The 26,066-nt window shown below is 35.4% G+C and overlaps 1 long non-coding RNA gene across 2 annotated transcripts in view; it reads right to left on the reverse strand.

Moving 5' to 3' along the window:
- Nucleotides 1-26,066, reverse strand: part of LOC127018705 (uncharacterized) — a 271,118-nt gene that overhangs the window by 15,189 nt on the left and 229,863 nt on the right. The gene's annotated exons all lie outside the window — the stretch shown is intronic.

Here is a 26,066-nt window from a genome sequence, read left to right on the forward strand (position 1 = left end):
AAAGAGCCAAATACTATAACTTATTAGAGCAAAGTTGGTTTTTTTCTTCTTAACACAGCATTAATCATAATTCAAATTAATCTATTCAGTTTTTTCCATTGTCAGCTTGTCAGGTTAGCTTAGAGATCAGGTTTAGTTTTCACATTAGCTATCTATTTCTGTTGCTTTATAGCAGGGGTGAATGAATAACAAGCAAATTATATCTTTGTGGCAGCTTATAAATGGAAAAAATACATATTTGCAGCTTAGCTTTAACCGTTTTAATGTTTACATCTGCAGCTATAGCTGGGATAAGAAACACAGTGAGGAGGTGCTAAAATGCTGTAAAAATTCTTAGCTGAAACAGTTAGGAATCTGTTTCTATCATTTTCCTTATTCATTTGTGCATATTCCACAGAATGATATAATAGGACTAAAGCTTAGATAATAACTAAATTTTGGGTGCTCACCTGAAAGGTACCAGTTAACCTCTGCAACACATCATGTTGATACCCTGATCCAAGACTAGAGCACCAACTGGGAAAGCAGTTTGGCTACTGTATTTTTCACATATGTAACTTGCACATTACTTGTTCAAAACCTGTGATTCAGCAGCAAGTAATATGCACTGACAAGCAAAATGAAAGGAGATCTCACTTGAGCCCTCTCCCCACCAGAATACTCACAGCCTCAGCCTCTTCCCTCTGTCACCACAGATTTTAAGCAAGTATATGAGGTTATGAGTTATCTGGAGATGTATTCTCAAATTTCAGGAGTGAAAGGTTCAAGTTGTTTACAAGACATTGCTGCAAATAAAAATAGCAACCCTGAATTATAGTACATACATTACAGGTGAATTTTTTTCCTAATTTTTTTAAAATGTGTTGCTTCAGACAGGAAGACCCTCAAATGTAATTGAGTTCATATAATAGTTTTTCATACTATCTTACCTGATCAACACCAATAGAATAAGCCAAATTTCTGTTCAACTTTTAGTCAATATGCAATCACTTCCATATAAGCAAAGCCAACCATATGAATATTTTTGAGTGTATGCGTACTGTTAATCTTGAATCAAACTAGTAGGTTGTCAAAGTCAAGCTACTTCATTCTGTATTTTCTTCCTTTTATTCCACATTCAGAAACAAGAATTGTCCTTCAAACAAGTGGTAGAAGCAGTGCTGTGCATGGGCAAGGTGATTTGTGGACCTGTATCTGTGGACGCTTTTCAATATTTTAAAGTTAGAGATATGTTTTAAGTACTATGTTAAATTAGACTTTTGCTCTATTTGCTTTCCAGGCTGTACATACTTTAAAGGTACAGTAAATGAAGATTAGGCAAAAAGGAAAGCAACTTTTCAGAAGAGGAAGACATCGAACTGTCCTTGCAATTTTTTTTAAAAGAGAGTTTAATTTTCTTCTTCAGTATAATTATATACCATAAATAACCCAATAATATAAATTAGCCATGTAAGTCATACAATTTAACCCCTAAGGCTAAGTATCATTATTCCTACTTTAAAGAGTTAAGCAACAAAGACACAAAGGCCAAAATGATATATAACTTGTATGAACACAAATAGTTGTTTCAAAACTCATTTTAGGAGTCAAAAGGAAAATAAGCCATAGATTTCTGCATGCCTCTAGCACTTTTATGAACAACCGTAGGTTTATTTTTAGCCATTTATGCAGTATTATCAGACACATCAGTGATAAGGAAAGACTACTTCATGTACTTGCATCTAGTCGCATTGGCGACACAACTGCGAACAGATGTGGAAGCCAGACTGCCCCTGGATTTTAAGCCAGAATCACCGTGTAAGCTTTAGTGCACTAACACTTTACCTATTCTGTATGGAAACCATATCAAAACTGGGCCCTGAGGGGTCAAAAAGTTCAGCCATAGTTCTCAAAGGCATCTCAATATGCGAATCACTTCCTAACTGGTTTAGGTTTGCCTTTTGAGGATGCTTCACCACACGCATATATTTATAGGTACCTAGTTTTACAAACTTGCTTATTCTAGTGGAACATCAGGGAAAACAACAGTTTAATTTAACATCTCTGTTTATCATAGACTTAGCTGTGTTACAAGACCTTTCCAATTTCAAACAGAGTGAAACAAATAAAACATAGCTGCCAGGTTCATTAGCATTTAATGAATAACAAATTAACTTGCCTCTGCTAGTAATCTGAACTTGTCTTACTCCTGAGCTTTTCAATTATATTATCTTCTTTCATGCAAATTAAAGGACTACACAAGCACAATTAGATGTGGCAGCTACAAACAACTGGAAAAGAGCTCAACAAAATAAATTACAAAACTCTTCTTTATTCAAACCTAGCATGTATCAATTCAGACAACTGGCAGCTCTCTTCAGCTTTTATCTGTTGCAACCCAGACAGGAAATAGGTATTAAGTTTTGTGTTTCCATGAAAATAAGCTATGACTTGTTCCTCCCTTCTTTCATTCCCTCTCCTTTCCCACTGCATATGAACTCAGTTTCCTAATATTAAACTGATGCAGTCTAGTTCCTCTGTTTTATTCACAGATCTGCTCACTAGAGTACACAAATATAGATCTCTCTGCTGATCTTAATTCATTCTCTTTTTATGACATTATTTGTCCAAAGATATTCAACATTTTTCTTGAATTCCAGTTATGTTTGCCATTAGCATCTCGGGCTCCTGTTTCTTTCCCTCAGCACCCTGCTACAAGGGAGCAGAAAGCTACACCATAGGGAAGCTTTAAACTTAGTTTTTTCCATTACAAAAATATTTTCATTGTATTTTTCTCTAAAACATTATCCTATCTGTTGGGAGTAATGGGAGTACAACAGACTTATGTTGCATTATTTTGGCTGTCATTTTTTAAAATGTTATTTTAATTCTAAATGTCTAAAAAGAAAAAGTCTTTAAATGTAGTTTTGTGAAATGTTTTTGTTCTTAAGAAGCCAGTTGCAGTTCTTTACATTTAACTTCCTCTAATTCAAGAAGAAAAAAATGCCTTGAATTAACAATACGCATTGCTTCAAAATAACAGTTTTTAAACATTGTAATAATACAATGCTCATTTAGATTTAATAGCATACTTTTTCAAAAAATCAAAGTCATTTAGTCAAAATTCACTGCTATTTTTCAAACTTGCTAGGGGAGCTAAAGAATTTCAGTGTCCTATGTTAAATTATATTGCTAGTAGATGATGTTGTTTGGCACCTTTGAAAATTAGAGTATCCTACAGCCTGAACGATTAAGCACATAAAGAAGCCATGTACTGAACTGATGTTTCTTTTTTGTCTTTCTGTCTGTTTCTTAGACAATTATTCTGCTTACAGAGCTCATGAAAGTTTTATGGGGCAAGGTTTAATTGACAATGTTTGGCAGCTGGCACCTACATGGAACAGAGTTTATATACAACCAGAGGAGAATAGTCCACAGTAAAATCTCTGAAACATACATCATGGACCTCCTCGCCACCCACGGTTTTACTCCACAAAGTTCAGCTGTTGCACCCCACGCCTTGCTAATGAAGACATAGCTGATAAAACATACCACCTGAGCAGAAAATGGGAGATCTTCAAACACGTTAATAAGAACGATGTGGAAGACTAAGCGGCAGACTATAGTGTGGATGAAAGAGTTAGAAAATGAAATTATGCCCATGAAGTTTCTGGCATACAAGAGGATCAAAAAATTGTTCTTTGGCAGTTCCATGTTGTGTTAATACTGTATACCCCTAATTTGGGGTTAAAGATGAGAATAATCTACTTAACAGGAACAAACCCAAAAAACTACCCTCCATGTGCCACCTATTTTAGTCTAGTAAACTTTGTCTTACAAAGGTTGCAAAATATTTTTTACCTTGCAAAAATTATTCTCAGATATCTTGAAAATCAGTTAGGTTCTTATCATTCTATTCTTTCAAGGAGGTTGGTGATTATTTGTATGCTCTTCTGATACTGACCTCTACGAAGAAGCTGACCATATGTCCAGCAAATTTTTGTAATTTTTGGAGGGTAAATTAGACTTCCACAGCCAAGTAACTTCAGGAGCAAAAGTCAAGATGTTGGTATCTGGAGTTTAACTGTTCAACAGCACGGCAATGCTGACCCTCTCCTGAGACCTTAATATAGGCCACAGATTAAATTAATGTATCAAAGAACACTACTGGCTCCAACTTGTGCCCTAGAAATCAAGTAAGATTAATTAACTTGTTTTGTAACCCCTGGAGTATGTTCTAAGCAGGTAAATGACAAACACTGACAGAGCAAGGAAAGCAGGTTGATTTTACATGGAATTAATCTTTAAATGAAGGGGATATGAAAGTCTTTTCCTTTCCAAGCAACATTTGTCATCAGTACTCACTGGTATAACCAGGGGTAACCAGGCCATAAACAAGCTTTGACTTCTTCGCAGAAGCATTCTGGAAGCATTGTGTCAGACAATCTCACAGCAGTTTGCTCTACTTGTGCCTTGTACTTAAATACACATTTAGGACAGTGCTACATTCGTTATAATTTCTAAGCCAGTATGGAAAGTGATTTCACAGCAGGCAGAAAACTGTAGAATCTGCAATCCGGTGCAGCAGCACACTGAGTTGTTGGGGTTTTTTTCCCCCTGTAATATCTCATTTCCTTTTATGCTCTAAGGTTCAACAAGAACAGATGTGAGACATTGTGATCACTGCTTTTCTGCAAGGAGAATAGTTTAATGGTTCTGTATCGCAGGCAACAGCTTCCCACGCTTATTTCTGTGATCTTACTAAGGTTGCAAACTATCTAAGCAAAAGAAATGCATTTTGATGTCTAGAGCCTTCTTTACAGTTTTTTGTATTACACTGATTAGCAAAGCAGCAAGTTATCATCTTGATTTTTATATGTAAATTGGAGCATTGGTAGCATAGGAAACTCCATGGGCAGGCAAGTAAGCTTTGGGGCTTTTTAATATTAATAAAGAAGCTTACAAAGATTTGAAGACAAAAAGGATGTAAAAGATTGAAAGTACATTTCAAATGAGGACAATAACAAAAAAACCTCCAAAACTAAAAGAATAAATTAAAACAAAGCATGATGTGTGTGTGTCAGGGGTACATTTTAATCTTTCACTGTAGGAAATCTCTCAAAAGGGAACATAGAGGGATGCCACAGACTCAAACAGCCCTTTCTTGGCGTCATTCAGATCAGTTGTGCTGCTTATTGTGTTTTAGAGAGTAAGAACCAACTATAGGGAGATTCACCTATACCTGTTTGTTAGGAGTTACACACCTTTCAAGACTGGAATGAGACTTATGGTTCAGTGTGTTAACGTCTCTGTTCCTGCAAACTGCTACGGGCGGTATCCAGCACTTTAAATCTGTTCATATCAATATTAACTTTGATGCTGAATGCTTGCATTGTCTCTCATTTGATATTGAAAAGCACATCTGCCAAAACTCAAATCTAGACTCGCAAGCTCCACGCTAACCTGTATTGAAATTTTTTTTCATTAAACTTCAGCTATACAGATGTCAGTATGAACTGCATACTTACTGACAGCCCACTGGTGGCAAATCTTTGTGTCCACTGAGGGCAATAACAAAGATTTCATTCATCATAACTCAGTGCAGAAAACATCAAATCCGCAAATATGATGCCAGTTTGCAGTGCCTCATTTCAGAGCTGAATTGAAGTGATCACAGCCAGTAAAATACTAAGTACAAGAGCAGAATACCCTTGATCTTTTTCTTCTTCCTACCAGTGGTTTCTGTCATGTACACTTGATAATGGTTCTGCTCAAGCTGAAGCCCGTTATCATGTTATCTACATACAGGAACCACATCTGTGTGACTGTCCATTTTATTTTTAAATGTATTTGTCATTCTCAATAATCAGGACAAAATCATGAATTGTAAAATTCTTCTAACAACATATTTCAGTTTTCAATTTAGTTGATAATGTTGATTTAGGTTTAATTTTGTACAATTTAAGTTACATTTCAGATTTCCTCTGTGTAACTAAGGTCACGCTCTTTCTGCTCTGATTGCCCATCCATATTCTCTACCACACCACTACACTTTTAGTACATTCTTTTTCTTGTGTCACATTCATTTACAGCTTACTTTGGGAAATGCTCACACTCCAACATTTTGATTAAATATGGGGTCGATTCAGATATATTCTTCACCTAGAAATTCTGTTGGCTTCAGTGGGAATTTGCATGTACAAGGAATGCAAAAGTAGACCATGTTCATAACAAACACGAAGCAAAATATCACAGCTCTTTTACTGGGCACTTACCTTATTTTCATCCAATTCTGATAGAATAAATAGTTGGAAATTATTATTTTTTTACCTGTTCACTTAGCTTCTGTTAAGTGTAATCTTGCATACTTGGATAGTTTTGTTAACTGTTTTGGGGAATATCATACAAATCTATTTGTTTCTTGGGAAGTGTAAAGCATTACCTTTTCTCTTCTACCTTTTTGCACAACTGTTTAGAATAATGATATATTTCATTGTACTTTTCAATTTATGACATCTCTTGGTTCTTTTTGTGTTCTTTGGAGAAAAATGGCTTTGTTTATATACATTTGACTTTGGTTTGTATGTAGGCTCCAGGTGGACCTTCGGCCTTCATCACTTAGCCTTGAGTTTGACGGAGCTCAGCTTGCTTTCAAGATAGACTACATGCAGTCATTCAGCCAACAGTCAATAACAGAATTAAAGGCAAGAATAATTAAAAACATTAAACTCATGTGAAAATAAATGGAATAACTAACATCTCATAGGAACACTTTGGATTTGCTTTCTCTGATATTTTTCTGATTAGAAATCTCTCCTCATCACCTGCACTCTCTAGAGATTTTAGATTTGTGTGGGCAGGTATGGATGTTCATGCACGCAAGGGAAAGAGGTGGGAATATAGAGGTCTCTTCATCCATATTATCCAGCCAGCATGCCAAATGATTAGTTACCTGACTTCAGTACAACATTTCACAGAGGTTTTGGCTGTCACTATGAATACATATATGAATGGGAATGGAGAGGGAATGGTGAGTGTCAAGCTTTAATCAGGTTTCTGACTTTGTCAGACAACAATTCATCTCAAATACACCTCAATTTCCCTCAACGATATAAGTTGCTCTGTAAGGGCACACTTACCAAGACATTTTCTCCTCCAAGGGATTACATCAGTTTGGGGGATAATATAAGAACTCTCACATTTATGCTTCTAAAGATAGTCATACAGGAAAAGATTTAAAATAGTCTGGCATAAGAACTCACTTTTAAAAATAAATTTTAAACTATGTTAACTATCAAATACAGATAAAGTACTATCCTTTAAAGTCATGTGTATTTTCATAATTTTGTGCATACTAAAAGCACTTTTGTGCATACTGAAAGCCCTGTATCCAAAAGAGAGCACTGACAGTTTATGTCTCCATTCTTTTGTTATTTTATATTCTAATTAAATTATTGTTCATGTAAAGTGTGAGGATGCCATTCTGAGCACAGAAAAGGGTAAATGAAGGCAAGTTAAGTTTCTACAAAAGAGCTTATATGATGGTATATGCTGTATTCCAGTTAGATTGAATTACCTCTCCACTTTCATCTAGGCAGATAGTGAATGGCATTCGCTATGCCAGCAGAGATCAGCTGTTCAGCAAATGCTGCTGGCCCTTTCTGGGTATCCAAACAGCTAAAGCACATGATGCCTTCAAGTAATTAGATTGTTTTCCTAACCACTGGGGAAGATTTAAAAATTCAGTTTGCTATGAGTACCATCATTCTGACGAGCAGAATTCAGCTTTGAGGCAGAAATTCCACCAACACTTACACAACTGATCTGTTTTCTCCTTTTGTTTTGTTTTATTTTTCTATAAAGAATTTCATAGAGCCAGGTTCTATTTTCTTTTTTCTACAAAATTCCATTGAAACTACTTTGTAGTATATGTAAGTATGAAGTTCAGATGGGGAAAGGTCAGACACAGAACTTCACAGTATGACTTAGAAGTTTGAGATTTGGTTAACAAAGTAGCACAATGTATCACAATCCAACAGCAGTTAAATGCACCCTCCAAGTTGCTCAATGCTTATTTTGAAGACATTTATTCTGTTTCTTCTAATTGTTTCAAAATTTATTTCCTTATTCATTCCATGCTGATGAAAGGCTCTACAAAGCAACAGCAGTAAAATGCTTCTAAAACCCACACAGGGTTTTATATATAAACAGCTGGAAAATGGGCTAAATTGAGAATTGCATACGCACTCTGCAGGGACTGAAATTTTAAAGTGACAACTGATGCTATTCAGGGAAAACAGGAAAGTAGCAGTGAATAATGGAATTAGATGAGATACGGTCAAACCTCTCATTCAGTTCTATCTGTAAATCACTAAATATGTTTCTCGCAATAATAGTGTAGGGAGTCATATGCTGTTTCAGCAATCCATTTATATTTAATTAAACTTATAAAGTATAAGCCCCAAGTCATAATTTTTGCCTTTTTGATTCAAGCTATGGTTCATTTATTTTAATGACTTTGGGACTTTTGCCAGTTAATAATTGAAGAGGTCATTTTGTTATGAATTGCTTCTTGCTTTTGCGTCCTACTTATTTATTTAGTTTACAGTGAAGGGAATTTTCAAATTTCTGAAGGGCTACCAGTAGGCACAGCCACTGCCAGCTCTGTGTTTTAGCAGACAGTGAGGCTTTGAACTCATATTCTAAAACATAGGGAGACAATTTTCAGATTGCTGGAGTCGGGTACTTGTGTGTTGATCTTTGATTTGTTTGCTAAAATGTGGTTCTGCAACTGATGTGTCATAACCTATCAACATCTGCAGGAAAGTTCTTGCTAGCAAGGCTCCATCACTTTAGGAACTACAATCAGCAAGCAAAGCCCAATCATACTCTATGTTCATAAAATCTTTTTTTTCCCCTGGGGTTTCTAAAACAATGCATTTCTAAAACAATACGCTTAATAGCAAGATGTAATATAAGTAATGTTTTCTTTGTGTGTAGTTTTTTTTTCCCCAGACAAACTAAATCAATGTTCATTAAAATACAAAATATCATGCTAAAAAAAAAAAAAAAGCACAGACATTTTTACAAGGACAAGACAGGGGAAGGAGAGGAGGAAAGAAACAACCACTATTTTAATTGACTACGATATGTCTTCTGATAATAGCAAACATATTGTGAGAAATCCTATAAATACATTCAAAACCTAGAAGATAACATGGGCCATCTTGTTTCCTACATATAGAAAGAGGGACCATATTGGAAACTTTAGCAGCCAAGTCAACAGAACTTCCTGCTGTGCTGCCTGTTACTATAAAATAGGATTTATATGGCAAAGTAATGGTTCTTGTAAATACATTTCCTCAGCTATATCAATAAAACCACAGCTATAGTTGTGTTCCAGAAAGGCCTCTGATTGTGTTAAGTGGCCATTTCTCATTTCCCTCTTTGGACATTCATGCTTCAATATCTCTGATTGTATATATACCATTAAAGACTATTGAAAAATGCATCACGACACCTCTCATTTGCCAATAAATGTTCCCTGTGAATAAACTGATACAATATACAAATTCTTATATTTGGAAGACTTGGGGATAAATGATCGTTCACTGGATTCTACTCTGTGTTATTCAAGTGTTCTGATACCTGATGATCTTTTTTTCCTAAGGCTTTCAGTTAAATCTGATATCCTGGCTTATTGTCAGAAAAGTTTTCTTTAAATTTACTTTTTAAAACAATTCTAGAATTTATGGACATAGTGAAATGCTGTAAATGTGTCATTGTAGATTAATACAGTTAAATATATCATTAAAAATAATTTTCAAAATACAGACTAATCAAAATTAAAGTTGATACATTTAAATAATTAAAAAAATTGTTTGGAATTGTCAAACATATCTTTTCCTTTCATCAAAACATTCAGGAACACTAAATATTAAAAAGAAAATCCACCAGCAAAGTGCGTATGTGGAACGATCACTGGTGGCTACCTACACTTCATCTTCCCTTTAATGACTTATCTATCAGCCTATTCATTCAAAAAAAATGTTGTTTCCCACTTTTTATCAAGCGCAATGGCTTTGGACTGTCTTTCGGTCTCCAATAGACACACTGAGATCTGCCAAACCTGAACCTTTGATTCGGTCAAAACATTTATATGATTGCCGCTGACATTTGAAACACAGCCATCATCAATTGCATCATACGGTATAAACACGAGGAACAGGAAAAAGCCTAGGGAATCTGACAAGAGAGAATTGCAAGGCAGAAAAATAATCACACAGACTGTTGTGTATGGATTTCTTATAGAAAGAGATCAGATATTCTCCATGCTCAGTAATGGGCATGTACACAATTGCCTGCGTGTACATCGGTACCTGTTGTGGGCAATGCCTTGAATAGGAACGACAACAGCAGGAGAATCTGACGCCAATAAGCAAACCAGAGCTCTGATGGCCAGAGTTGAGGAGATCCAGATCTAATGCTTTGCTCGTATGTCTGTGTGCAAATGAATAACTTGTGGAGCCAATTCAAACATTACAAGTAGCTTTAAATCCTTTTAACATACCTGGCTCCAGTATTTGTGTAATCACAGTATTAACTTAAATGCCTTGTACACAATCTAGTGGCATATATAAACACAGAGAGTGTGATGCCAACTCATAATGCTCTTTATTGCTTAAAATATTACAGACCAATTAAAATGCAGTTCTTACTCCAGCTTTGCAACCCATGACATTTGACTTTTTTTAGAGGTGACACTTTGGGATTTATCTAACATACTGTTGGAACAGTCACAGACAATCTAACTTTCTTGGAATATATTAGTTTATGCTGTGCTATAAAGGATCCAAATTAAATTCCCCACAGGGATTTTTAACTGCCATACTAAGATGTACAAAGTAATTTTTTTTTTTCTAACAACAGGGACTACAATAATGACTGTTGAATTTCGTTTTGATAATGACAGATGTGGCAAAGACAAAACTGGAATTCTTAATGAGATTTTGGGTGCCATTATCCCAATTTCATATACTTAAATATTTTCAAATTTGATAGTATTAAAACTGTTTCCTTCCTTACAAGATACTGCTTTTCTTATTATTTGAGATAAATTTTCTGCATTGCATCAGATTCTCTCTGTAAGTTGCCCTAATTCAGAACCTTTTACTTGAAGCATTGTAAAAATCTTTAACTTCTTGTGGTAATATATAATCCTAATACACAGAGAAGCAGATGAATATAAGATCAGATACAAATCTTGCAAGGTACAATTTGTTCTCACTCTGTTGCTACTTTATGTGTGGTTATAGAAATGTGGTTGAATAAAATGACAAAGCATTCTATTTTGATACAAGGATAGATAAAAACACTTCTTTTTTTGACTTGGAAGTGTGATTTCCTTTTTCAAAAAAGTGGAACGCCTACATGGTGTAGGAAGACAGATGACAAAGTTCTTAAAAGATGAATACTGAACAGACTGAATAAAATAATCAAATAATTAAATACATTTAGATTCTGATTATATTTAGAAATGTAACAATGGAGGATCTAGGTACCAAGGGTTTTTATTTCTTTTTTATAATTGAATTCTTTTAAAACCTTATCCTTTACTTTTTACCCCTCCTTGCTCATTTCCATCTCTTTTACTAGAATTACCATCTCTTTTACTAGAATTAAAATACTCCAGTTTACAAGGATTTTAAGAAACCCTGTTCATGTGATAGATTTCAAAAGTTACTGAAATCGGCAGCCTGTCTGAATGCTCCCAAAAGTATTTGCAAATTCATAAAGCAAATGCTGAAGATTCCATGTGGTTTTAAATGACAATATATTCTTTGATTTCTACAGAATTGTCCTGGTTTCAGCTGGGACAGAGTTAATCAGCTGGGACTGGTTTAAAAACCAGTGATGCACAATGCAATTGCTCACCACCTGCTGACCGATGCCCGAGCAGCGATGTGCCCCTCCCAGCCAACTCCCCCCCAGTTTATATACTGGGCATGATGTTCTATGGTATGGAATACTTCTTTGGCTGGTTCGGGTCAGCTGCCCCGGCTCTGCTCCCTCCCAGCTTCTTGCACACCTGCTTGCTGGCAGAGCATAGGAAACAACAATCCTTAACTTAGGATAAGCACTCCTTAGCAACAACTAAAACATCAGTGTGTTATCAACAGTATTCTCACACTAAATCCAAACCCCAGCACTGTACCAGCTACTAAGAGAGTTAACTCTGTCCCAGCTGAAACCAGGACAAGAATTTAATTTGCCAAATCCCACCCAAACTGTGATATCTATATCTTCAGAACACAGCACACTTCTAGGTCCTGTCTGCCAAGAAAATAGCTGTGTCTGAGTTATCTCAGGGGCTCAGATGTCACTCATCAGATGTATTGAGTTGCACTCAAAAAGAAAAGTGAGAATGCTTACTCTTACATGCATATAGCTGATACACAGGAACAAGAAATTAATACTTCTAAAGACCCTTATGGATGTTTTGAAAACTGAATTCACACCACCTCTTTTTCAGTTTTGAAATCTCTGTATGAATAATGCTATATATTCTGCTTACCTCCTGAAAGGCTAGCAGCAAAATATTTTTAAAAACAATTGCAGCTTTCTATCTGTGTCCTCAAGTGATGTTTTCACTACACAGCAGCTACTGTATCCAATACAGAGAGTAGGAAAAGAGATCACAAACTAATGGCATCCATTGAGTAGTTCTCTGAATTATTAATAAATTAGATCTACGGCAGCCATTTAGAATGACTCATTAAGCCGATTAACTCCCTATTTCATGAGCAAACGTTGGGTGTTCTAACAGAATGGAAGGTAGGAACTAGTAGATAAATAATGATTATTAGAATAGCAGAGATTTTTTTGGAGCAATTGTCAAGCCAGAAAGAAAGTGTTACTTGAAAGTCTCAGGAAGGACTTTCAAAAATTGGTGTGACAGAAAATTAGCATGAACTAGTAAAAAAAAATAGATAATCTGATTACATAAACCGTGTAAGCGACAAGGTAGTAAATAACAAACGCTATCTAATTTGTACAGGCCCTAAAATACAGCAGCCATAAATTAAAGCTACAGGTATATCACTAGCTCTGCTCAGGATTTAATACCAGTGCTTAGGCACAACAGATTAAAGTTTAGCCCCTAGTGAATAAACCCGCTGCATGCAAACTGAGAGAATTACTGTTACTAGGGGATGCTTTACTTTGCATTTTATGATTTGTGTTTGCCTGTGTAGTTTCAGCATTGTCTTACCATAGTGTTTATTACATTTTAATTAATTAAAGAAATAAACTTCACACACAAAAGATCAGAACATATCTTTGCACACTTAATGAGATTTTCTAAACTACCTTCATCTCCTTTATCAATTTAAATGTGAACTGGCTGAAGAGGAATTAGCCATTTTATGGCATACTGGAATTAAATTAATGATGATTATTTGGTGATAGAAAATTAATGCATTTTAATCAGCTATTATTAGTGCATCTATTTAGATGCAATTATTTTCCTCAAGTATTAAATGCAGAATAAAGATGTAGCAGATGAAAATTTTGCAAATAGCAGTAGTCTGTATTACAGAATATATTTTCTTCTAATTTTGGAAAACTTCATTACTATAGCACTTTATTTTTTCTGTATACAAAAGATGATTATAGGAGAATCTAGAAAGAGAATATCAGTGTCAGAGAATCATGAAGTTTTGCAGGCCCATTCATATAGCAGCTTTTCAGAGGATAACTGGAATTCACATTACACGTTCTTTACACGGTCCATGAAAGCCCTTTAAAATCCTTCCAAAACCTGCAGCAGCATGCTGGCAGCACTATAAAATGTCTCGTAGGTACCTAAAACCAGTGCTACTCTAATTACTTGAAACCAATACAAAACCAGTCTCATATCAATGATGCTGATATATAGACTATAAATCATGATCTCACATAGTAGGAAGAACTATTCCTAAGAATTTGGAAGACTTACGGAGATTTTAATAATTGGCTATTCAATTATTATAAAATGAGTCAGTAAATGTCATATAATTATCTATAACTTTGGTGTGTATATATATGTAATTTATTATACTCTTCTAATATGCCACTATAAATATTTACTATTTATTAGCCCTTTAAGCCTTGCAAGTTAATATAAAGTAGTCTAAATTAAAGACCTGTAAGTTTTTTAATTTCTGTTTGATCATACAAAGAGCCTATAGAGACCACCAAATGAAAGTAAGATCCCCTTTGTTCATAAGGTAGGCTTTTAAAGGGTAAGCTGTTGAAAAAAAAGTCAGTAAATACCTTTGTAATTTTTTTCCTGAATACAGTGTAATCTATAACAGAACCTATGAATCTAAGTTATAACTGTTTTAATGGAATCCATAAAACGAATTCAGAATCTATAGCAGATTTAATCACTCCTTCAGAATGCAAAAATACTGACTTCTAAAAAAAAAGTTTTAGACTAGACAAAACAAAGCTCATTAAAAGAGACTATTCTGAGAAAATCAGAGACTTGTTATTGTACGACTGTTACAATTCCTGCTATCTTTACAACTCAAAGTACATACCTCCAGTGCAAATGTGCTTCACATTCAGGAGACAGATGCAGAACTGGGTATGTGCATTGCCTAAATATAGTTATTTAAAGCTGTGCAGGATACTTGCACTCATAGTGTTCCCTCTTGTCCCGAGATCAGCCAGCCTGGCAGATCTGCTGGGCCGGGTCTCCTTCCAGATTTCCTTGCAGGGGGCCCGAGGAGGAGACTCACCCAGGCTATGGCCCAAAATGCAGTCAAGACATAATCAGGGTGCACATTAGATCTAGAGACTGCTAGAAATATCCACCAAGTGCTGGATGCTTGATTATCTGCATACCTTGATGTAGTTGGTCATGTAAATGTCCTACTCAGTCAGTGAAGAAAGGCAACTCTTAAATTTTTCTTCTCTATTATTTATACAGCAAATCTAAGACTAGTTTAAGCTAATGCATATTTCTTCCAAGCACATGCTTAAGAGAGAATTTTTGTAATTTTTTTATTATTTCAATGTTCCATTCAAGTATTAAAAAATCCAGTATTTATACTAATATGAAGAAAGTTAAGAACTCCAGTGGAGTTCAAATAAGCCTGGGAAGTCTTTTCTATTGATACTACCTTGGCTAGTTTTTCAGATAAATCAGCTTACCTCAGTTCTCTTAGCTGCTAAGTGATAAAACTGATTTTCAAAGACAGGGTTGGGGTTTTTTTTCCTTAAAATAAATCCCCAATTCTATACTATTTGGATAAATGAAAAGCTGCACCTATTTTCAGTAGGGATTAATACAAGGAAAGTTTGTGTCTTGCGGAAGACCACGCTCTGCAATCATAATGGGTCCCATCCAGCCGTATTTATGAATGAATCTCTGAATTATTACCTTTACTGTCCCTGATGAGTGCTACTTTGCATTTCAGTTTCTGTTATTTATAGCACAGTGCCTCAAGGAGTAAGTGCAAACAACATATGGAGGATCTACCAACTCATGCATAATACTTCAGCTTGACTTGTGCTTCTATGGGGATTTAGATACTAATACTGAATTACTTCGTTATTGGTCTGGAACCCTCTGAAGGCATCCCCACTTTTCAAACCATATGATCTTTATTTGATAAGGAGGAAGAAAAAGAATGGAGCACAAGCTCAAATCATCTTGCTTAGTTGGTCAAGAAGCTACACAGCACTAAATATGTTTTACTGATGTATTTATGAAGACTTCCATGTTATCTCGACTAGTACACAGACTGTGAACTTGACATAGTATTGGGACCAGGCTGCATTCCCTGTTCAGTTGTTTTGCACTGGTCTGATGGCACAAAGCAGATGGAAAGCCATTTTTTTCAGGGCTAGAGAAATGCTCAGAACAACAACAGAGTGACTATTGTTTCTCCTTCAGAAAAAAGGCCTGGGGGAAAAGATCATGGCGTGGCTATTCCTGCTCTTTTGTAATTTCTTACGTGTCACTAAACCCACATAAATGCAAAGTTACACATAAAACTGATACCTCAGAGGTGTGGGAGACATTTTGCACTTGCATCCTGTGCATGGAGGCTGCCTTATTTAGGAAGGAAAGATGGGGGAGAGTAGGAAACAGGGGAGATGCATCTGAATGAGTGGGCCTGCTGAAACTCAGGGGAGGTTTAGCCCTGCACCCTCCAGGTGATAAACACAAAGTGCTTCTCCTGCTTGGGAAGCCCTGTGGCCAGCACAGGATCAGGTCCTCTGCTTTGCTGTAGACACTGACGCAGGACACCAAGATGAATTATTGCAGGTGGCTCCCAAGAAGCAACACTGGTAAGGTTATAAACTGTTTAAGCCGGGAATCGCTTCTCTCATTCTCAATAAAAAAGAGCTAATACTTTCAGTTGAAGGCATGAAGTATATTCTGTCAAGGAGAATATATTTTATTGTATGTCCCTTTAACAGCCAACAGCATTTGCCAAAATTTTTCAAACATCAAATTTGTTTGAATTAAAACATGGCCTTTTCTGAAAAGCCATTTCAGAAATGTATTAATTTCTGTTATTACAGTAGTTATTTAAATAGCTACATGTATTCTTCATTTGTAAATAAAAAGTTTCAAAAATCACATTTAATTTCTATTATTTTTCAAATAGAAAATGGAAGCAACTTTGAAACCTTTTTTCCCCATTTTAAACAGATTAAGGATCATATTCTCTAATATTGTGATATTTTCCCCTCTCTGTCTTCCCGTAAAAAGTATGGTATGACTAATACTAGATGCTATCTCAGTTGAAGGCTAATCTTTCCTCTAGAGTACCATAACTTCACTGTGGCTTATTTATAAAATGGAAGATGTACTCAGAAACTGTACAAAGACAATGTACTTAACCTCTCGCCCTTTCCCTCCTTCTTTCTCTCCCCCTCAAAACTTGATCATGGGCAACTGTTCAATATATTTTTGAACTACCACCATTTTTACTGAGGTCAGTGAAGCCTTTATTCATTCTTAGCAATCATATTTTACAATTTGTCAGTCATTTTACTCACTTTAAGAGGGGAACTTTTATTTGTTCACTTAAGAAAAAACTCTGACAGGCAAATATTGAGGTTAATGTGCTGCTGTTTAATGTGCTAACAAAGGGTTTGTTCAAACTCAGACAATGTCCTGGTTCTGATAAAATGCATATTTGCATGTTTGTCCTTATGTTTCACCATATGTCCTTGCCTGCAATGATGTTGAGTAATACAGCTGTCATATAATTGATATGGTTGCTACTTTAATAGATTGAACAAATAGAATCTGATCTTCTTAAATTAAATATGGGTATTTTTGCAATATAGTATTTTGCAGGGCTATACACTGATTGCAAATATAGTCACTGTCATAAAATAAACTAAAAATCCTAGAGAGACTATTTATATAAACACCACTTAATATTGTCTCTGACAAATGAAGTGGAACAGGTAAGGCAACTTTTAAATCAGATTTCAGTGTCTGGGGAGAACTTCTTTTGTAATTTGTTATATGGCTGTAAAAACAACAAATAATGCATTTTATTACTTGAAAACTCCATTTCTTGAAATTCTAACTTTATTTTTATGATGAATATATTTGAATAATAAATGTGTACTGAAATATATGGAGTATGAAAATACAAGCTTTGTTTAAGAAATACAAAAATGCTTCTCTCACTGTATGAAAAAACAACTTAGTATTTAAATAGCAATTATTTGTTTTCCTTATTTTGTTTATTAATTTATGGCATTCATTGCCACAAGTTGTTTTGGATGCCAGAAGTGTAAATGAAAGAAAATCCATCAGGGGCTATTAACATACACAAACGAATGCAAGAAATCCCAGATGAGAGGATATATCAGCTAAGCTATCGTTCTGATACTTGCTCTGGCATTATTTTCCCTCCCAAAGTATCAGTTATGGTCTAGTGTTGAAGAAGATGTAACTTACGATTAAGAGCCTCATCTTCTCCAGTACCTCCATTTCTATGTTCTTAATACTAATTGGCTAAAAAAAAAAAAAAAAAGAGATGTGAACTAAAGGAGACAGCTTCTATCTTTCAAACACAAAGGCAGCAAAAGGAAATACTTAGTTGTCCATAAGATTTCCTCTTTGTGGCAAAAAAGCTTTGATAAAAGCTATCACTATGGCATATTTTTAAGCATAAAGATCATCCTATACTTTAAATGAGACATTAATTTTTCTGTGAAGATTATTTAATAGAAGAGGGAATGTATGTCAACATTACTAAAATTTGCAGAGCTCACCTTGAACTATATTTTTTTTTTTTTTTTGCACACAGTACCCACATTTGTCGGTATTAAACATGAATTTTAGTAGCAAGACAGTGTGCTTTGACAAAAGCAGTTATAAACACATGCTTAAATATCTACATTTCTTTGCAAATTGCTTTTTCTCCAACAGTACTGATTTAAATCTCTATACTGTCTTTTATAATATACTTTTTTGTAATTTCAAAAAATATTTGCTAAGAATGGTATTTATTTTTTATTACATAAAGTTTTTTGTTATATAAACATCTGCTAATGAGAATGTAATTTTTTTAAAATCAAAACTGTAAGGATAGAGCATTAGGAATACTGGATTTTAAGCAGAATTTTCAAAGCTGAAAAATTATCTAAATTATGATGCTGTTTAATTGTGTTCTTCCTTTTACAGACAAGATTAAGCTTGCAAAGGGGAACTGCATCTTGGTTTTAGTATACAACCCTCACCCCATTCTTTGAAATACAATGAGAGTCAGGAATGGTAGAAAAATTTGGTATAGTCCTACCCTCAGACAGTGATTCAGTTCTTCAAAGAAGAAAAATTTCTCTTCTGTGAAACTCTTATGCCAATATTACAGAGTGAACAAGAGTTTAAACACCAGAAGGAATACGGTGTATCATATCTAGCCATTAATAACACCTTAGCTTAGAGAACTATTTTGTCTAACACCTAGGAAAGTTTTTTTGCTGGTATTAAGTGTGGCGTCTGTCCTTTATTATCATCAGTCAAGACACATCAAAACCAGGTTCCATTTGGGGGAAAAACAAAGTCCCAAAGGGGGGGGGGGGGGAAAGGTTATGAGAGTTACCTGAAATAGAAGTATGCTGTCTATTAATTTAAGATGCATTGATTCAGACAGCTGTCCTGATAAATATAGGAAGCTGGAAATCACGTTTTTAAGCAAATATGTTCTAGAAACTTATTGCAAATAATAGCATTAGGTATCAGTTCAGGAATTAGAAGGAAATTAGCCAAATGGCAAGACTTTATTGATGACATTTTCTGTAAAGATTTAATTTTGCACTTATAATCTAGAACAAATATACAAGGTTATTGATTTGAGGTGTGGAGGAAGATTTTTTTGCAGCACTAACTGTCATCCTCTCTCCTATTTCCAGCCCTCCCACACTGAAAAAGAGGACACAAGGCAGTAATAGGATCCTACTTCAAAGAGCTGTCTTAGAGAAAAATGAATATGATCTCTGCAGCTTGAATAAATTAATACATTGTTTAGCCATTTACAGTTCTTAGTTCTTCAATCTTTTTGTAAAATTATTCTTACTTTTTGATTTATCAAAACAAAAATGCCAATTTTTTTCCTGTCTTTCTGCCAGAAATATTTTGGCTTTTGTCCACCCACTTTGCAACATAATATTCACTGTTAGCTCATGGATACAATGCTCAAAGACAAGCAAAGCTTCATAGACATTTTCATTGCCATACGATCTTCTAAATGCTGCCCTAAATTACAGATCCGATCACAGGTTTATCACTTGTGGAAGGAGGAGGGAGATAGGAAACCTGAGAAGAACTGGAGAGAGACTTGGGATATGGGAGTGGGACCAAGAAAGAGGAGCCTGAAGAACCAGGTTTCTTTGTTTCTGTCGTTCTTGAGGCTGGGACCAATGACGGTCTCATGAGTCCTTGCAGTTCTGTTTGATTTTGGGGATACAAACTTTCTGCCTTCTTCACTGCCTTTCTTCATACAAAAGACCTGCCAAGACAATCAGGGCACAGGAATGTTCTGCAGAGCAGAGCTTGCAGCTAGCCGAAGAGGCTGGCGTGGGAAGCTGCTGAAGGTGTTGCAGAGAGATCTGGTAGGGACAGGCAGAGACTGAAGGCCATCGTCTGTTCAAGATAATGCCCTCTGTCATTCAAGACTGTGACTTGTAAAATTTACAAGATCTCACTACTGCACTACAAAATATAATCATGTCACTGTTAAATAGAAATGTCCTTACTCTTATTAAGCATAAAGAAAACAGAAGAAGGACAAATTGTTGAAAATACTTAATGGCTTCTAAAGAGGTTAAATCAATGGGAACAAGAGAGAGGCAGCCCAAGTTTCCATCAGCCAAAACCTTGCTGCATACAGCACATTCCCAGCAGCAACAGCTGTCCTCAGTGGGTGAGAGAAAACAAACTTGGGGTAAGACTTGCTCTTTTACTGAGGAGACGTTTTAGGTCCTGCCTCGGGACAGGAGCTAACCCACATCTTCCTGCAGTTCTGCTGGTAGAAAGGCAGTCTCCAGTATGCAAACCTCGGAAGCATTTGGTGAAAAGATGTCGGGTAGGAGAGCTGACTAAAGAGAACTGCTTTCAGACAGATAAAAATAATGGGAAATTGCAGTAAAATCTACATGAAACGATGATTATTTTGGATATAGGTTGACCAAACAACTTCAATTTTATCTCAGACTTGTTTGAAGGAGGTTTCATATGCGTTTTTTTGTCTGCTTTCACCTCTCTGATACACATTATAAGTACACAAGGAACAAAGTAAAAGCAACTGGTATGTTGTAAGACTTTATGCTGTCTTTTGAGCGTTTACTTTGCAAACAAACCATAATTACATCACAACAGACTTTTATCAGCGCCAGATCATCATTTCATTCAATTGTTAAATTGAGTAATAATATCAGAGTATACTAAACCTCATCCTCTTTATTTTTTTCTCTTTTTTTTTTTTTTTTTTTAAATATATAAGGACTTAATTCATTTGGAAAATCAGCCAGGCTTTTGAATGCTTTCAACTCATGTTACTGAAGCCATCACCCCTAATTCCAAATCAGTCAAATTCTGTTCACAGCTACTCCCCATTTGCACTCACATAAATCTGTTTACTCAAGTAGAAGCATTTAAGAATAATGTTTTTGTAGCTCAGCCTAGCAATCTCAGTCAGTTGTTCTTGTTTCAACAGGGAGATGCACCTATGTAAGACATAAATTAAGCAACCTCAGTGGTGTGAAAGACAAACTGTAAATGGAAGTACTTTTTGAAAGTTGCACCATAAAACGGTCATTTAACTAGAGGAGGAGTTGTTTCATGTTTTCCCAATTAAAAAGAGGAAAAACACAGAACTGGGGTCTAAATTTCAAATAGGTCAAGACTGTACAAGATCCTGTTTTTGAAGAAGAGCAAATGGACACTCTCCTGAGGTCCCTTCCGACCCTACATATGTGATGCTCTAAGTTTTGTGCCAAGAGATTCCTTTCAGAGCATGTAAAGACAAAAGGAACGGTTAGGAGTCACAGTCATGACTCTGTAAGTTGTTAAGGGATGGAAAGTTTGGAGGTGATAGAAAGGCAAAATAATTAGTTTACACAGTTCAATGTCCAAATAACCTGTCAGATGAAAGGAGCTTTCAAACCTCTCTTTCCTCATCGACTTTGATTCCTTTATACTTTAGCAGTTCATAGAGAGACTTACAAGGAGAACTGTATACCTATTGACAGCTGAGATTTGAATTATTAAGGTGAACTGAAATGAAATGCCCTTGTTTCCTGCACCAGTGAACATCCCAAATGTGGCATCTCTTTTATTAGTGATGAAACTACTGTTTTATTCTCTCCATTCCACAGTTTTCTGAATGTTCAAGATAGCAATTTCAATGGTAGCCAAGGACATTGAATACATTGTATTTCAGAGACAAAACTTCCATTGTGATTGTTCACTGGTATTTCTACCCTAGAAAATTAGAATGCTACAACCCATACTAAAATTAACAAAATGCCTATTATAATAGTGATGTATGTTGCTGCATATTTATTAATCTCATCTGCAACAGTGGAATATAAGATGACATAGGATAAAATAAAAGGTCTCAGGACATTAATTAATCTAACCAACAAAATTAATTAGAAATTAGTAAACTAGCAATGTAGGAGATATGATTCTAATCCTGTTGTCTCCCTTGAAAAAAAATCAGTCCTAAGAAGATATTTGCTTTGCTATGAAATTACCACAAAATTTGCCATTGTATATGTAGCTTGAATTTATTATGAGTGTCTTGGTATGAATCTATTCTGTTGCATCAACAGAACTTTCAATTTTTTTCTTCACTAGTAGGTGTTTTTTGTATAACTGTACTGTCCTGCAAAAAAATAACGTTTATGTATTCACTTTATCCTGCCAAAGTCAGAGGTATCAGAACAGATCAACAATACAATTCAAGGGATTATATAACATGAAAAAAAAAAAGCCATGAAGATTATGTAATGAAAGAAAAAGCATATTTGGAAACTGTATAAGGCCGTGATGAGGACAGCAAACTCTATATATTTTACTATATAGTTAGGCAAACTGTACTACACTGTAATTGTAAGTGTATTACCAGTCTATGTTTAGTAAATTTTTCTACATTATTCTAGTCTGTAAAACTGACTTTGATTTTATCAGTTCCAACTGACTGAAACTATTTTCTGACCTCTTGAAAGTACCTCTTCTATATTCTTCTGAATATATATGCAAAACGTGTGTCTTCTATTATCTATCTATTAGTGATTTTAGGGGAGAAAAAGGGCAAGAATCCATCCAAGAATTCCAAATGCACTGCTTTAGTTCTTAGCAGCATCCAAATGTATTTTTAAATGATAATTCCAAGTACAGCATTTTATATGCTCAATATTCATGCAATTTGTACTATTGACCACTGCATGTTCTATGTTATACAGAAATACACTTTTTTTTTGGTGCCTACATCCAAGCGATAAATTGCACAGTCCTGTCTGAAACAAATTCATCATCCACATTTGACTTTATCACCTGTTACTCCAGTGGCCCCAGAATTTATTGTAACATGCCAGATCTCTGAGCAACTTCAAACAGTGCCCATTTTCTAAAATCAGCAAGTCAGAGATATATTTTACTTTTTCCCTTCACAGTAGTCTTTCTCTAACATTCTCTGCTCTCCTCCAAAACACAAAAAGAATTCAAACAACCAAAGAAATCTAAAGCTGTCAAGAGTTAGGAGAAAGGATTCAGTCTTGTATCAGTGACAGATTTGCCATAAATAAACATTTAATTAACTTAGAATTCCTTTGCTTGGGAACACAGAGAATTTGCCAACCTCTGAAAAGGTTGCTGGTTTTCCCGAGTGGTCTGGAATTCACTTTTAGGCTTTTAAATCTTTTCTCTTGGAACTTTCAAAGTCTCACATTCATGAAAGTAAGAGTGGGTATAAGACATTTATAAAAGTATGATGTACTTGTTATTTAAAAAATGTATTCCTCTGTTTTGCTTTTTTAAACTTACCATCTCAGCAGAAAGCAAATGTATAACAAACATGGTCAGGTGCAGAAACAATAACTAGAATCAGTTTTCAGCAAGTTAGCAATTTCATTCTTCATATTGCAGCTCGACATCAGTTAAACGAAACATTGTAACAAGCCAAATACTGTAATCAAAGAAAATACCTTTTTACATTTTTATCATTTCTGTCCTTCATGAAAAGTACTTGTGATCCTCTCAGATTCCCAAAGGGGATTTCTAACTGACACAGCTTTGAAGAGCAATCAGGTGTTGCTCTTTAAAAGGGGGCTTTAACATAATCAAAAGCAAGGCAGACTGCCAGTTTTCCTGGCAATCCCAAATGGACAATGTTCCATTACGCACTCCTCCCTCAGCTTGAATTCATACTGAACTTAAATAAAAGCCTTGGTTGTGCAGCTTCAGGGGCTGCATCTTGTTTGAAAATGGCAAGCAGTCGCTCACTCCAGTGAGACCGAATCAAAGAAAACAGGATAAAAGATACAGCCAATTACACCATTGCTCTTTCTAAGCTGTTCAATAAATCAGCAGCTCAGTATGTGTGATATTTCAGGAACCTCTGTTTCAAACTAGTTGTAAGAATTCATCCCCATTTAGTCCATATCTTGCAAGCCATTGAAGCAGTTGCTGCCGAAAACGCGACCCACCGTGGCAGTAAAACCCCAGTTATATTACACATAAGGGACTTAGCCAAAATAAAGCCGGTTTTTACTGGAAATGACTTTCTGTATAACAACTTGATAAATGTAGCTATTTTGTAGCTATTTTCATTTATTGGTAATACATTTTGATTTTATTATAAAGGAATAAGTATCCTAAATTCGTCCAAGCAGAAATTAAGACAAACTATATGTTAGTCCTTTCAGATTTAGTCAAAACTGAGTACTCCGGGCTTTACCTGCAACTGCTGAAATGCACAGAGGAGGCTATGTTTTCCATGCAGCCAGCAGCTCCAATGTCACATTAGCAGTCATTTTTTTTCCAAGAGCTCAGCTTCCCTAATACTGTTTGAAAATGCAGTCCACATCCTTTTTTTGTGTGTATTTTCCACATTTTTATATAACACTAAGAATTTTTCTTTTGGGACTCTTGGGTTTTGATGTCAGAGATAGCCTTGACTGACTTAACTGGAGATTCCACCAGCATCACCATAAGAAGCAGTAAGAGGATGAACTTAAGCACTTCTCTATAAGGAAAAAAAAACCCCAAAGAAAACAGTCCAAATATAATTATAAAGAAAGAAAAGGGATTGTTAACAAGAAGGAGTTAGAAAGCCTCATCGACTCCATTTGTATTTTCTAGGTCCTTGACATTGCTCTACTGTTTTGACATCCATTCAACACACTGGTTTCAAAACCTTCCTTGATTGATTTTTCCATTTAGTACAACAGCACATAAGACCATGACCTGAGTAGGCAGATAACTTTTCGAAATACTGGTTTTGCACCTAACTCTCAGAAACTCTTCTTGCAACTCTCTATTTTTATGAAAAGAAGTGTTTAATTTAAAACATTTCTTCCCTCCAAATTCTTACAAGAACATTAGGTGAAAATGGGACCTTTCATCGTTACCTTCAACAAGAGTTCTAGTTGTAATAGAAACATTTTATGTCCTTTGACTTTCTCAAAAAACAGTATTTATGGAGCTTATGCACACAGTACAGTTGCTTTTGCCATTCACATTCTTGTATCATCTACATTATTATAGTTTCTAAATACTTAACATACTGAAAAGAGACAACAAAATTTTGCTGTACCTAGAAAACAGGAAAAAAAGAAAGAGATCTTTTATTTACCACAAAATTCAATGCATACCTGTCTTCTGTTAACTGCTTCTGGCAATTCCTTATTGCAATTGAGCCATTGCACAGAATCTTCTATTTCAACAGACAAGAAAATTGTAGTTTTTAATTATAATCATAATCATTGTTTGCCTGCATCTTTTTGGACAGTGCCATGCAGGACTGACGAAGCTCTTCCCCATCCTAAAATAGTACCTTACAACAGGATAGAGCAGTTTAAGGAAAACTGTCTGGAAAGAGAAGCTTAGCAAGAGCCTAAGGAAATTTCCTGTTCCATTATGACTGTTTCTCGCTTTATGGTTCATTACTGGTGCTTATTTCTAGCCTCTCTGTGTAGTGGAACCCAAACAAGTTTGAATAGTGGGGGAAAAAAAGTCAGTAGTATTGTGTGAATACTACCAAATACTACCAATCCTACTGCCAAAATCAGCATATGATGCTTAGATGTTTAATTCCCTGATGTGTGGACAAAGACTTTGCTTTGGTCCTTGAGGTTGAAAGAGCTCTGTGCATTGTCTTAGTGGATGATGACTCTCATACGCTTGGGGTTGACATTTACTTTGAACATTAGACAGAGAATGTGACCTGTTTTGTGAATTGACGGTGGGAATCCTACAGTGGTCATCCTACAGAGTCCTCACCACCAGAGTACCGAAATCTCTGTGTCAAGTTAGGCATTTTATCATTTTCTCATTGCTGACA

The sequence above is a fragment of the Gymnogyps californianus genome, chromosome 7, assembly GCF_018139145.2.
Source record: "Gymnogyps californianus isolate 813 chromosome 7, ASM1813914v2, whole genome shotgun sequence".
In the NCBI taxonomy this organism is placed as follows: Eukaryota; Metazoa; Chordata; class Aves; order Accipitriformes; family Cathartidae; genus Gymnogyps; species Gymnogyps californianus.